At 38.1% G+C, this 11,774-nt stretch overlaps 1 non-coding gene across 1 annotated transcript; it reads left to right on the plus strand.

Moving 5' to 3' along the window:
• The first annotated feature begins 6,833 nt into the window (after nt 1-6,833).
• Nucleotides 6,834-6,905, plus strand: TRNAW-CCA (transfer RNA tryptophan (anticodon CCA)). Its single transcript has one exon. It is a non-coding gene; the product is annotated as a tRNA-Trp (tRNA).
• The last annotated feature ends 4,869 nt before the right edge of the window (nt 6,906-11,774 follow it).

The following is an 11,774-nucleotide window of genomic DNA, read 5'->3' on the forward strand; positions in this document are numbered from 1 at the left end:
CAACCTTGAACCAATCAGTTGTTCCATACAGGGTTCTAACTATTGCTTCCTGACCCACATATAGGTTTCTCAGGAGGCAAGTAAGATGATCTGGTATTCCCATCTCTCTAAGAGCTTTCCACAGTTTGTCATGATTCACACAAAGGCTTTAGCACAGTCAGTGAAACAGAGATAGATATTTTACTGAAATTCCCTTGCTTTCTCTTTAATCCAGCGAATGTTGGCAATTTGATCTCTGGTTCCTGCTCCTCTTTCTTTTTTTTTTAGGTAGGGACACATTATTTCTGACATCCCACCCACACTGTACAACTTCTTCATCTTCTGTAGCATTGTGGGTAAGGAGAGCAGCACATGGAGTCCCACTGTCTGGGTTTTCAAATCCTGGTTTTGTTCTACACTAGCCGGAACTTTAGATAAATTTCTTAGTCTTTGCCAGAGGTATGTTCAATGCTACTGGGGTGAGAAAGGCTAAAAATTTATGTATTTATACACACACGTATCTATATTTATTTCTATACCTATCTCTACATATTGACAACATGAGTTTACAATCATGCCATGAATTTCATTCCAACACCATACGGTTCACCCGACCTTTCACCCTTTTGTATTTGTACTCTCCTTCTCCAGTGGTGAGAAGACTGCCTTCCCGTATCTACAGGAATTTACTTATTTGTTCAGTGTTCCTCTATGCAGACAGTCTCCAGACCCTACCAGGTAGCCATGTCACACAGAACGTTCCCTCTGTGGTCCTCACCCCTGCCAGACTACCATGCATCTGTGCACCAGTGCCTTCCTTGAACCAACAAAGTGGTTCTTAGCATTTTTTAAAAAAACTAGGAATACAGAAATTTGTTTACCTTCTTGATACCTCATGAACTCCTTTGAGAAGTTGATGCCAGATACCTAACCTCTCCCCAGAAAAGGTGCATACAAGTAAATCTGCACAAAAATTGTATGCAGTTTCAAGAGATTCTAAGATTCAGTTTTTAGTTTGTTTAATATGTACATCAGTAGGGATAATAACTCCCTCAAAGGAACTGCTTTAAATAAGAATTTATCTATCATGCTTTGAATATTGTGTCCAAGTATAAATGGAAGTTATGAGAATGATCTTCTCTAGCTCTTCATCCACATTGTGATCTCAAATCATAATGCTATATGCACTTCTGTGTTCCAGTAATTCTTTACTTCCTTCCTGGATTCATTCACTAATAGTCCTGAGTCTCAGTTTACTCTTCTCTACAAAGGAGATAACAGTACCTATCATTCGGGGAAGTTGTAAAAAATTAGAGACCATATATGATAAGTACGAAGAAGGCAATGGCACCCCACTCCAGTACTCTTGCCTGGCAAATCCCATGGACAGAGGAGCCTGGTAGGCTGCAGTCCATGGGGTCGCTAGGAGTCGGACACGACTGAGCGACTTCACTTTCACTTTTCACTTTCATGCGTTGGAGAAGGAAATGGCAACCCACTCCAGTGTTCTTGCCTGGAGGATCCCAGGGACGGGGAGGCCTGGTGGGCTGCCGTCTATGGGGTCCCACAGAGTCGGACACGACTGAGGTGACTTAACATAGCATATGATAAGTAACTGATACAGAAAGTAGGCCCAAAAGTGATAATGGCCACTGACATTTCTGCATTGCACTGGCATTTTCTAGGCCCTTCAGGTTCATTTATTTCTTTTCTTATGCTTTGAATGCTTTTCTTTAGCTATCTGGTAATTTAGTCTTACCCATCCTTCACCAGTCAGACCAATTGTACTTTATCCTCAGTGTGTTTTCGGTCATTTCATATGAATTTTATTCCTTATGGTTCCCTCAGGCTTGTTTCTTCTACACTCAAGCCTCTGGCAGATGTAGTTTGACTTAATAATTTAATGTCACTGCATTTATAGGAGTTAGATAGAAGAATCATCTATTTCAATTGCCACATAATAGGTTTTACAAAAGATCAGCCAAAGGCATTTTCCACTTTTATATCCATCACAACTTATATGAAGATTCATGGGACAAATCCCATGGTAAATTTTGTTTTTGAAAAGTTTATCTCTAGTAATGAAGTTACATGTATGTTGTCTTTATACTGGAGGAGCCATCGGATGGAGCAGTTATGGGCTTTGTCAAGTGGATTCACATGATACTTTGTCACCTCCTGGCCCTGTGAATTTGGAAGATACGTTTAATCTCCTTGAGGTTCATCTTGATGTTTTGTAAACTGGGGATGATATCCTTTCATGAAAGGATTTTATTGAAGATTAAATCAGAATGTACACACAAAGAACTTGACATAAACATATGCTAGGGAATTCCCTGGAGGACCCATGGTTGGGACTCTGCACTTTCACTGGTGAAGGCCCAACTTCAATCCCTGGTTGGGAAACTGGGATCCTACAAGCTGAACGGCCAAAAAATAATAATAATAATAAAAGACATGCTAGTTTCCCGCCTTTACCCTTGATTCTTCTGACTAAATCATTCCTTTCTTCTCCTTCACTATTTAATACCTAGAGCTAAATCAGACATGTCTTTTCAGATAACTTATAACATCCAATCTATAGGATTTTATTCATTTTTTTTAACCCAAAATGATCTTTTGAGGGTTCTAAAAACTTAGAAGAAAATATAGAATAATTTCTAAATAAATAAAACTAAAATATGCAGGCTTATTCAAATGGATCACTTTTAGAAAGGTAATAGTCAAATAATACATTTAATGTAAGTCTTTTATACCCATATACATGAATCTAAGAACAAACTGAGAGCATTTTTTGAAGATAACAATGGTCTTTATTAGATTCTTTTATCATTATTATTTACTATTACTATTATTATTACTGTAAGACCACTTGAAATCCACCCTCTTAACAAAATGTTAAGTGTAAAATACAGTGTTGTACACAATAGGTACAATGTTGTACAACAGATCTCTAGAAATTATCTACCTCATGTAACTGAAACCATGTACCCTTTGAACAGCAGCTCATTTCTTCCTCTCCCAGCCTCTGGTAACCAATGTTCCACTCTCTGAGTCTATGGGTTGACTATTAAAGATACTTCATATAAAAGGAATCATGTAGTATTTGTCCTTCTGTAACTGGCTAATTTCACTTAGCATGATAGAAGGCATGTTGGTTTATTAGTTTCATTATCAAAACCATCTTTAGTAAAACTTGGAAGTCAAACCGTGTATATTAGAAGCATGGTCTCAGCAGTTAATAGAGGTGTAATTTGGAGAAAATTACTTATACAGTCGGTGTCTCCGTTTTCTCATCTGTAAAATGGGAAAATAATAGCATCCATTTACTTTGCTCTTTGTGAGAGCTAAAGCTAATTTTTGCAAAGTGTTTCAAATGGTGCATGGCTGAGACTTAAACACTATACAAAAATCAGCAAAAAATTTTAAAAGAAAAGCAGTTCTTTGTTGTATGCATGCTCAGTCCCTCAGTCGTGTCTAGCTCTTTGCAATCCCAAGGACTGGAGTCTGCCGGGCTCCTCTGTCCATGGGATTTTCCTGGCAAGAATATTGAAGTGGGTTGCCATTTCCTCGCAGATTCTTTACCATTGAGCCACTGGAGAAGCAATTGTTCCTTACTGTTAACCTACTGAAATGATCAGCTACAATATTCCAAAGTCATTTAAATATAAAAATCATATCTATGCAAACAAGAGTAGAAACATTCTAAGGATATTCTGATTCTATGTTGAGCCAAATTACCAACCTCATACTGATAATGGCAGAGTGACCAGAATGACCAGTTTGCCCCACTCTATGTAGGTCTTTATATAATTGTTGGTATTAGGAGAAGCTAGCACAGTTCTCGAAGAAGGCAATAACACCCCACTCCAGTACTCTTGCTTGGAAAATCCCATGGACAGAAGAGCCTGGTAGGCTGCAGTCCATGGGGTCGATTAGAGTCGGACACGACTGAGCAACTTCACTTTCAATTTTCACTTTAATGCATTAGAAAAGGAAATGGCAACCCACTCCAGTGTTCTTGCCTGGAGAATCCCAGGGATGGCGGAGCCTGGTAGGAGGCCGTCTATGGGGTCGCACAGAGTCGGACACGACTGAAGCAACTTAGCAGCAGCAGCACAGTTCTCAGAACTATGCTACTACATGTATATGGTCACAAATTAAAACCTGAACTTCAAATCTAAAGTCAGTTATCCCAAATCTGTGAAACGAGATCAAGGAAGTAAAATCATCTCAATTTGCTGTGAGGCCAACAGGCACTCATTTTGACCAAACCCGCTTATCTTTTCAATAGTTTGTCTTGAGATTTTGTAGTTCTTTTATATAAACACTTAAGAAGTGACTATCATACTTAGCTACCTCAAAATTCAGACTGACAACTGCAGTTTGACAATCTAAGATGAAAGATCTATTCCAAGCGCCAATAAGTTATTACTACAGGACGTGAGCATTTTCACAGATGAACACAGTGTACAGTTTTAGGGCAATAAATGAGTTTCATTTACCACTATTCTTATATGAGTGTTTATGTTTCAAAAGTATTTTTACCAAAAAATATAATTTTTTTAAAAAAAAAAACAAGGCCATTTATTTTGCTTTGTATTACTTCTGAAGCTTTAGATGCAGTGTTTATCAAAATTGTTTGTCTTGGAGAGAGGAGAATGACATTTCAAGACTACTAGCTATGTATTTAGGAATGGTCTGTCAGATAATCAAGCCTATAAATAAGACCTGGAAGCAGCTGGAAGAGAATTGAATTCCTCTGGATAATTGGTATATGTGTCGCCCAGGGAGAAACAAATACTCTGTCTAAAATAATGCTGACTGATGAGACAGGGCATGTCTTCTCATACAAACCACACATTTTCACAGAAAAAAAATCCAGAATCCAGAGACATTTTAAATTTCCTGACTATGTCCTCTAAAAATCAAATGGAACAGCTTCCTAAAGCCTAAGCAAAAGGAAGCAAGCTGTTCAACTTTTGCATAATCAATCCCAAGTTCGTGTTTTGGAAACTGCACGCTCCAGCAAGTGCAACAGCGTATAAAAGAAACAGTTTAAGAACAAAGGTCTCAATTAAGCATATTTATAAAATGTCTGCCTTTGAGTTAATTACATAGCACTATGCTGGTTAGCAGCAGGAAAACATCCCACTGCTTTCCATGGGATGTCTCCTCACATAAGGGAAAAATAATGAGTATATTAAGAAAATACTTTGGAAAGCAGTAAGAATATGTCAGTTAATCAGAATTATCTATTCAAGTGGCCTGATTTGACATTTGTCTTTATAAAATCAACCATAAAGTTAAACATCATCATGATCCCAACTTTTGGTACTGGAACATCGGTGAAAAGATTCTTCTACTCTCTCATCCTTACAGAGAAATAAAATGTTACATCAGAAAATAAAACCTAGATGAGGGAACTTACTCATTTGAGAAAATCTGTACTTAAAAATTGTTTCTCAAAAAAAAAAATGAAATAATGTCATTTGCAGCAACATGAATACAACTAGAGATTATCCAACTAAGGGAGGAAAGGAGAGAAAGACAAAAAGCATATGATATCACTTAGCATGAAATAAAAATTTCACTAGCTTTTGGTATTATCTGAGAAAATAATGTTAGATTGATTAGTCTTTCCCATAAGATGATCCCTATTGTCATACGTTAGATCAAAGGTTGTAAAACTGTGTTAAACAAAGTTATCCTTCTTCTATACTGTGGTAATAGTGCTCTACATGCTGATATTTTTACAAACTTGGCATCTATCAAGTGTGTTCTAAAACATACCTTTATGTCCAAACTAAGCAATGCTATTGATGTTAAATGTGACTTTGGTGGGTTGCTGCAGCCTCGGTGACTCAGTTTATGTTTCTCAAATTCCACAGACTTACAGCAAAAAAAGAAAAAAAAAAAAGACAACTTTTTCAATTTTTAATGAAAAATACTACACTCAAGAAAGTAGTCATTTTTCCTTTGCTGTTTTGTTTCCTAGTGTGAAGCTACCTGAAGAAAATAAATAAAAATCAGAAGCTTTATGAGCATCAGAATCAGACTAAAAGTGTGGTTTGAAGGGAGATTTTCAAGAAACAAACACAGCCTAATAAGTTTCCCTTTTTCAAAAGAATATAACAATATATTTCCTTGGGATAAAATATATTCACTTACTGTCCTTTGTTTCTTTAGGATGATAATCTTTCCAATTTATTTAATATTTTCAATGGATTAGTGATCTATAGGCTTCCCTGGAGGCTCAGCTGGATCTATCAGTTATCTAAAGGCTTCCATATTTCTTTGTACTGTCAAGAAATCTACACACAGGAATTAGAAAGATTATAAAATTGAATACAAAAGAACTAGGATCCACAGTCTAGAAGGAGCATATACCCGCTCTAGAGCGTGGGATTGCAAATGGGAAATTCCTGCTTCCCTACCCCTATTCCTCTGGACTCATCCGTGTTCAGTGATCTTTGATTTCCAAACTGTACTTGATTTCAAAAAAAAATTTTTTTCAATCCTTCCTCAGTATGAAAGGCCTAGGCTAATTTTATGGCACTGTGGCTTCTTATAGTATGTATGTATGTGCATTTCCATCTGAAGTATTTTCTTCTTATTTCACCTTTTCTCTGAATCACATTCTAAACAAAAAGAACATTAGATCCTGTTATCCCTCTAATATTCAGCATGATGTTCACATAAGAGACCCAGGCATATAATGACTACTTCTCAAGTCCTCTGGGTTTAAAAATACCTTCATTTCTAAAGCTTTAAACCAAAATTTTCTTGTGCTTAGAACCAAGAAAGCAGCAAAACCTGAAGGCACTTTTATCTTATTTAATTTAGGCAGGGCTTCCCTGGTGGCTCAGAGGTTAAAGCGTCTGCCTCCAGTGCGGGAGACCCAGGTTCAATCCCTGGGTTGGGAAGATCCCCTGGAGAAGGAAATGGCAACCCACTCCAGTATTCTTGCCTGGAGAAACCCATGGACAGAGAAGCCTGGTAGGCTACTGTCCTCAGGGTCACAAAGTGTCGGACAAGACTGAGGGATTTCACTTTCACTTTCACTTTGCTCTACATGACAGGCAAATTATCTACTTCCCTTTATTTTTGACCAAATGAAAACAAAGAAAAGATGTTACCTATTTGAGCAATAATAATTTTACATCACATTTTAACTCTCAGTAACCTTAATGAATTCTTCTCATTGAACTGATAGATGATCAATTTTTTAGTCAGAGAAGCAGTTCAAAACTAGTTCTTCTACTCTCAATTGCTGCCCTAAATCTCCATTATGATCATTTAGACATTTTTCTCCTTCTCCTAGAAAGAAATGAGTTTTTTTTTTAACAACAACAACAAAAAAATGTAGTACATTTTATCCTAATAAAATAAGTTTGCATTTTGGAGGCATGGCTATGATAATAATGGGAACTGAATTAAGTATCCACTGCCCATGGAAATAGCCAGTATTTCTTCAATATTCTCCTAATGCAATAAGCCGAGCATTCACAAAGACTAGACTTCTCATGTGGTGACAATGAGCCTGAGCCGCAGAAACTAGAAAATCTCTAGCAGCGGTGGTGCTTTATACACCATGAGTACTTTAAGATTAAAAACGTAGTTTTATCTCAGTGTGAGGCCAATGTTAATAACTAGCCTATTCAAGGGAAGCTTCAAGAATTCTGTAATTGAAAGTTGCCCAATTGTGCATGGACTAACCTAACTTTCAAGTAGCACAATTAATTTTAGTCGGTATTTCACTTCAAGTATGAAGTTTCAGGAAAGCAAGCAAGTGCCTTGACTTTATATATTATCAACTTTGATGCCCTGAATGTATTTCTGCTTTTGCAAATGAGGGTACATGTAAATAGCATTCTGGCAGACTCTGATTACAAAATCAGACAGGCAGAAAAATTCATTTATGGTTAAAAGAACAGCAAATGTTACAATCCTCAATCTTCAGCAAAACAATAATCATATTACATACAGCTAGCTTATTCATGGTTGTGGCATACATATTTTTTACAAGTTAATTTATGCTTTTGATTTTTTTTTTAACCAGAGTGATGTTTTTCAGCCATCTTCATTTACGTTCTATTTTCTGACTATTGAGATCTTGTCTGTTAAACTAATTACACTGGAAAGCAAGTTCCCTTAAAAAATGAGAAATACAACTTTCCACAATTGCATATCTTATATGAATGATACAAAAACCGCCAGCCATGATCCATAAATGTGTGCATTACAAAAATTTTTTTGACTTTTGACAGATATCCCAGAGGAAAACAAATAATAAAATCGGGTCTGCTTCATTGTTTCTCACAGTAGGATTCAGCTTTGCGTCTACTTCTCTTTGATCTACTTGACAAACCATTAATCTGAACTCTAGACTCATTTCAAGACAACTTGCAGAGAAGTTAATAAATGTTTGTATTTGTGCATTAGATAATGTCTCTCCTTCAATTAGTTGAGATTATCCAGAAGCTATGATGTGTCTGACAAATTGTCTTTATTACATATGCATGTACGGATTTTGCAATTTCATGTTCTTTTTGAATCCACTCGTTTAGGTCAATTCAAACATACAGACTACTGCCCAACATCGCCAAATGCACATTTTTGAGCAAAAATTCCTTATTAGCTATTCAAATGTAGAATGAAGCCTAGAATTTTGGCATGATTCTTCCCCTGCCCATCTGTTATCATTATTTTGCCCATTTGCATTGTGATATGCCAAGATGAACTAGAGACAGAAGCCAACAAAGGTCTGAATGAGGTATCTAGCCTTCAGGACATACAACCAAACTTATTTTTCCCCTGTAAAATGTTTTTAACAAATCACAAGTCAATGAGACCTGTTACTTAGTTCTGCTTCTTTTGTTTGTTTGTTTTTAGGGATTTTCCTAATGGTTGTTTCCCAAAAGTAAAATTTGTAACTAATAAAATTTGCTTGTATTTTTCTCTGTAGTGAGTTTCATATCACATAATCAGATTTACAACTTGTGTTTTGAAGTCCGATTAATAGGTTGTTCAGATCCGTTCAGTCACTCAGTCCTGTCTGACTCTTTGCGACCCCATGAATCACAGCACGCCAGGCCTCCCTGTCCACCACCAACTCCCGGAGTTCACTCAGACTCACGCCCATCGAGTCAGTGATGCCATCCAGCCATCTCATCCTCTGTCGTCCCCCTTCTCCTTCTGCCTCCAATCCCTCCCAGCATCACAGTCTTTTCCAATGAGTCAATTCTTCACGTGAGGTGGCCAAAGTACTGGAGTTTCAGCTTTAGCATCATTCCTTCCAAAGAACACCCAGGACAGAGCTCCTTTAGGATGGACTGATTGGATCTCCTTGCAGTCCAAGGGACTCTCAAGAGTCTTCTCCAACACCACAGTTCAAAAGTATCAATTCTTCAGCGCTCAGCTTTCTTCACAATCCAACTCTCACATCCATACATGACTACTAGAAAAACCATAGCCTAATAAGTTGTAATACATAAGAATTTTTTTGTAGTCTGTTATTCATTAGAAATTATGATCTGGGACAGTTTAGGATAATACCTAGGGATATCCAGTTTAATAGGAGATAAGCAGAGTATTAAAGAACGATGTTAGCATGGGGGTTTGTATATAGAAGGTGAAACATCATTTAAGGGTGAAAAGGTGGTAGGGAAAGTTAAGAAACTAAAATCCAAGGATGGAACCAGATTAAGAACCAAAAGGTGAATTTGGGGACTCATTTCAGAACAGGAGGATAACATTCTTGGAGCCACCTAGGCACATTGTTTTCCAAAATGTATTTCTATTTTGGTTCCTTAAATGCACAATGTTAAATAATCTGATACTAACACTCCCAGGTAGGTAGATATCATTTGCATCTGTCCAAACCTTGCAAAATTCCAGAATCAATGCTGCTTCAGGCATTGATGATTACACTGCCTTAATAACTGAGTAATATGGGGGGAAATTCTTTCAAGCATCTGTCCCACTAACTTGATGCAATCTACAGAATAAACTAAGTGCTGAGTATAGGTAGAGTAGAAAGGTGAAACATCCACTACTTTTTCCCAGTTTTAGCACCATTAAGGCCAATTCATCGGAGAAGGCAATGGCACCCCACTCCAGTACTCCTGCCTGGAAAATCCCATGGATGGATGAGCCTGGTAGGCTGCAGTCCATTGGGTTGCTGAGGGTCGGACACGACTGAGTGACTTCACTTTCACTTTTCACTTTCATGCATTGGAGAAGGAAATGGCAACCCACTCCAGTGTTCTTGCCGGGAGAATCCCAGGGATGGGGGAGCCTGGTGAGCTGCCATCTATGGGGTCACACAGAGTCGGACAGGACTGAAGTGACTTAGCAGCAGCAGCAAGGCCAATTCATATAACATTAAACCATGAGAAAATCTTTTCCAGGGGGTGGATACAAAATAACAAGGATTCAGGAAGAAACACCTTTTAGTTTCAAAAGTCAAAATGATCATTCCACAAAGAAAAATTACCTGCTGTTGATATTCTCCATCATTTCCCTTCCCTAAGTATATGCTGAAACACTAAATTCTCCCTCTTAGATTTACACAAAACTTTTACCAGGATTGGTTATTCTCAGCAAGAAATATAAACTGGAGACAAAAGAAATGCTTTTTTTCTACTGACCTCTTACCCTCAAAGTTAATGGCAGACTCTAATGTCTTCTGTATACTGTGCTAAAGCAGATGTTACGGACTGAAACTATCCTCCCAAATTTGATATGATGAGACTCTAACCTCCAATGTGATGATATGAGAAGGTGGGGTCTTTGGGAAGTGGTTAGGTCATAAGAATGGAGCCCTCATGTATGAATTAATGCTGAAACCTAGCAGGATCCTGTGGAGTTCCTGGACACAAAAGCCTTTCTGGGTCCCCCATTTCTTGTTTGCTGGAAATAGCCTCCTTGACCTTCCCTGAGTTGCAAAGGTCAGGTGCAAACAGTTGCCAATTAGGCAAGGGAGGGAATATGGAGACACAGGAGGAGTAGTTGAGAAACAATAATGCAGCCTTGGGTCTTGGTTCCCCCTCAAGAGATATATGTAAAAACATCTTTGAGCTGTTTTGCTGATACTGAAACCTTCACCGGAAGGAAGAATGTAACTGTATGCTGCTTAAAAGCAGGTACACCCCAGACCAGTTGGAACCAGAAGACTGAGGACGCTGGCTCCCGCTTATCTCACCATCAATCAATCAGAAAAATTTCCACAAGCTGATTACACCCTCCTCTTTGAGCCATTACTACAAAACTCCTCACTACTCCCTCCAGTCAGGACAACAGTTTTGAAGGCATTAGCCCGTGGTGGCCCCTTGTACCTGGCAAAGCAATAAAGTTATTCTTTTCTACTTCACCCAAAACTCTGTCTCCTGAGATTCAAATCAATACCAGGGTAAGGGGGCCAAATTTCAGCCACAGTGCCCACAGAGAAGAGGCAGCCAAGAGCGCCCTTGACCCTTTCACCGCGTGAAGCTGCCATCTGAACTGCATCTATGAACAAGGAAGCAGGTTCTCTCTCACTAGATAAATCTACTGGCATCTTTGTCGTGGACTTTCCAGGCTCTACCGTGAGAAATAAATTTTCATTGTTTATAAGAAACTCAGTCTATGGCATTCTGCTACAGAAGCCTGAACGGGCCACAAAAATAGATAATTTCAAAATGGGGGTTCCCAAAGAGTCTGTGGGTGGAACTGAATCTCAACGTGTTGTATTTTATCCTATATATTTAAAAACATTATTCTGAGAAGGAGTCCACATAACCTTTCTCTATCAG

Source organism: Bos javanicus, chromosome 16, assembly GCF_032452875.1.
Source record: "Bos javanicus breed banteng chromosome 16, ARS-OSU_banteng_1.0, whole genome shotgun sequence".
Taxonomy (NCBI): domain Eukaryota; kingdom Metazoa; phylum Chordata; class Mammalia; order Artiodactyla; family Bovidae; genus Bos; species Bos javanicus.